This window comes from Chrysochloris asiatica, unplaced genomic scaffold (genome assembly GCF_000296735.1).
Source record: "Chrysochloris asiatica unplaced genomic scaffold, ChrAsi1.0 scaffold00283, whole genome shotgun sequence".
Lineage (NCBI taxonomy): Eukaryota > Metazoa > Chordata > Mammalia > Afrosoricida > Chrysochloridae > Chrysochloris > Chrysochloris asiatica.
This window is the reverse complement of record NW_006408801.1, coordinates 2,351,410-2,355,475: the sequence shown is the minus strand read 5'-3', so window position 1 is coordinate 2,355,475 and position 4,066 is coordinate 2,351,410.

Sequence of the window (4,066 nt, the reverse complement as noted above, 5' to 3'; positions counted from 1 at the left end):
CATCAACATTTCTTACCCAGTTGTTATTTGCTTTAAAAACAGAACTGTGAGCCGCAGTAGATTCATCTTGGATGTTGTGCCCACACTGAAGGCACTTTCTCTGTGCTCCTCAGAGCATGGGTAATCAGTGCCGCACAATTGAGCACTTAATTTCTGCTCTCTTACTGTGTTCTCTAATTGCTGTGTTGTGTGGGGAGCTTCCCTCCCCCACCATCTATACCCTAAACTATAATATTATCTGTCCCTTCGTATCCATGGAGGACTGATTCCAGAACACATCCCCATGCCCCTTGGATAGCCAAATCCATGGATGATCAAGTTCCTTCTATAAAACGGGGTAGCAGAGAGCCTATAGAGTTCTGGGATGGTGCTGTAGAATAAGCAAAGGACTGCTAACCATAAGGTCAGTGGTAAAATCCCACCAGTCGATCCTTGAAAACCCAGTAAGAGGTCGCTATGAGTAGAGACTAACATGTCAGCACACAAGAAGAAGAAGAATATAATCTATGTTGTTGTTGTTGAGTGCTGTTGAGTCAGTTCTGACTCATAGAGACCCTGTATAGAGTTTCCAAGGAGTGGCTGGTGAGCCGGTTCAAACTGACTTTGAAGTCCAGCACATTACCCACAGAGCCATACCAGCACTACCTAGATGCCTTAATATTATGTAAATTACCCCTAAAGGGCAATGTACATGCCCTAATACAATGAAAATGTTCTGTAGATAATGATGAGTACTCCCTACTACAATGTGAATGATTAGTGTATTCCCTGCTAAAATGTAAATGCTGTGTGAACAGCAATGTGTACTGCCTGCTACAATGTAACCACTGTGTGAATTGCACTGTGTACCCCCTGCTACAATGTAAACACCCTGTGAATAGCACTGTGTACCCCCTGTACAATGTAATCGCTCTGTGAATAGCACTGTGTACCCCCTGTACAATGTAATCGCTCTGTGAATACCACTGTGTACCCCCTACTACAATGTAAACACCCTGTGAATACCATGAACCCTGTTGTTCACAGACTCATTGTATGCTACCATCAGTGTCCAGGTGTCAGGCTCAGAGAACAGGAAATTCAGGAGAACTGGAAATCATTCCAAGTTCTGTGACTGGCCCTTCCAGAAGCAGGTTGCCTTCTACTCTTTCAGAGGCCAGACGTTTCCTGTGTCCGGCTGAGTTAGACCTGGCAGCCGCGCAGGACACTGTCCATTCACGCTGTTTGTTTTTGTCCTGGATCAGCTGGCCTTTCAATCCTTCCAACAGCACAGGTCCCGGAAGTCTACTTAGAAGGCTTCCCTGTCTCCATGCAGATTGTTTTCTAGCCAAAATACTGTCACTTTCTGCATTTTTAAACTGTATTTCTGGGGCCGCTTGTGGTCTTGAAGTCGAGGGAAAGTGGAGCTGTTTGAATCCACCCAGGAGGCCTGATAGTGCCATGAGTTAAGCACTGGACTACTAACTGAAAAGTCAGCAGTTTGAATCTATCAGCAGCTCTATGGGAGAAAGATGTGGGCTCTGCTCCCATAAAGATTACAGGCTTGAAACCTATGGGCAGCTCTACTCAGTCCTACAGGGTTGCTGTGAGTTAAAACTTGGTGGAAGTAAGTTTGCTTTTGGAGATGTCTTTAAGGAATCCAAACCCCATCGAGGGTGGAGTCATTACAACACAAGTTGTTACTCTCCAGGGGAGCTCAGCCCATGGAATATGATCAAGGACCTTGGGCCCAGGCAGAGTTGTCATGTTTGTGGCAGTTAATTGTAGGAGCCCGGGTATCACACTGGTGAACTGCTTGATTGCTAACCTAAAGGTCTGTGGTTTGAATCCACTAGCTGGGCTGCAGGTGAAAAAGGAGGCTTTTGTTGTTATTAAGTGCCATTGAGTCAGTTCCGACCCATAGCGACCCTGTATAGGGTTTCTGAGAAGCAGCTGGTGAGCTTGAACCACCGATCTTGCAGTTCAACGGCTTTGCAGTCAGGCGCATTAACCCACAGCACCACACCAGTATGCACCCATAAAGACTCACCGCCTCGCAAACCCTGTGGAGCAGAGTCTGGGCCTACCGAGTCACTGTAAGTCAGAAGTGATTTGGTGGCAGTGGGTTTGGTTGCTTGGTTTGAATGAACCCAAAGTGTGCTCAGTAGGGTTAGACTTTGATCTCTGTCCATGTGACCCCATCTCAATGGGCTAGGGATGTACCCTCACATCCCATTCATGAACATTCGCAGGATACCCAGGCCAGACTCCCTTCACCAGATCAGAACACAGTTCTGAAGTTTTACAAGCCTCACAGAATGGGTCTGAAGGTCCAGCTGATTTTAGAACGACCAGTTGATTCTTTTGGCACGTTTTTAAGGATTAAAACATCTATGTTAAGATTTGGAAGGTTGTTTGGAGCATTGCTGTTCGTTTTTTTTGTTGTTGTTGTTGTTCTGATAATTATCTAAAAGCAAAAATTTAAAAATAAACATAAAAGTAAAGGATCGTTTAAAACAAAAATAAAGTTGATTTTTGGACTTCTGAAAGATAAAATAAAAAGCTGCCTTATCTTTTTAGGGCCACAGGATAGTTGTAGTGCATCTGAGTCTTTTCTTAGACTAGGTGATGTTTTCATAATGGTACTTCCCATTATCCGTCACATTTCCTCAGGTGCACGCATCTTATGCTACATGTAATTAAAGTAAGACAGTAAACTCTAAAAATGTGTCTCAGGCTCTGAAATGACAGTCATTCCTTTACTGTTGTTGCTGTTGTTAGGGGCCATCGAGTTGGTACTGACTCATAGTGACCCTATGCACAGCAGAATGAAACATTGCCGGATCCTGGGCCAACCTCACGAGTGTTGTCACGCTTGAGTCCATCGATGCTGCCACTTACATGAAGTTTGGCCATCCTGGCCTCGAAGGAGCACTCTGGCTGCGCTTCTTCCAAAACAGATCTATTGGTTCTTTTGGCAGTCCATGGCACTTTCAATATTCTCCTCCAACACCATAACTCAAAAGCTTCAATTCTTCTATGGTATTCCTTAGTCACTGTCCAACTTTCACATGCATATGAGGTTGTTGAACAAAACACCATGACTTGGGTCAGGTGCACCTTAGTCCTCAAGCTGACATCTTTGCTCTTCAACACTTTAAAAAGGTCTTATGCAGCCTTAAAAGTGTCCTCCAAGTGTTAGCATCGTGATGAGCCAGTCTTAACTGTTGTTAGCTGTACGAGTTTCCTGGAGCTGCTGTAAGAAAATACCTCAAACTGGGCATCTGATGAGAATAGAAATTCATTCCCTCACAGTTCTGGAGCCTGGGAGTTACAGACCAGGGTGTTGGCCGTGGTGATTCCTTCTGAGGCCTTGAGGGAGAGCCGTCCCTGCCCCTCTCCTGGCTGCTGCTAAAGCATCATGTGGTATCCTTCCTGTCCCGTTTCTGTATCTCTTCTCCTCTTCGATAACGAAACCACTGATATGGGATATGGTAACGTAGTGGTTACAAATCGGAATGCTAACCTCAGGGACAGAAGTTCGAAAGTACCAGCTGTTCCTCAGGAGAAATATGAGGCTTTCTGATCCCATAAAGATTTCCAGCCTCAGAAACCCTATGTGGGGTCGCTATGAGTCAGAACCGACTCCACAGCACACCACCACCACCTCCACCACTACCAGTATGATCTCATGTTAACCTAACAGGTAATATCGTCAAAGGTCCGGTTTCCAAACAAAATCCTGCTGTTAGAACTTTGGGAATTATATATTTGGGAAGGAAGATACAGTACAACCCTTCATATGAGGGGATTTCAAAAAGCTTATAGAAAAATGGAATTAAAGATCATGAACAACTTCTACAAACTTTCTGAACCCCCTGTGTTGATACACAAGATCACAAGGTGATTTTTTTTTCCTTCCAGATGAACATAGACAGGTGCCTTGTGATGGAGACATTCCTTCGGCTCTTGCTACGCTGAGAAACACATATGTAACTGAGTATCTTAAAGGTAGAGATGCTCCTTTCTACACTGAGAATCAGATACGTAACCAAGTATCTTAAAGGTGGAGAGTCCCCTTTCTACA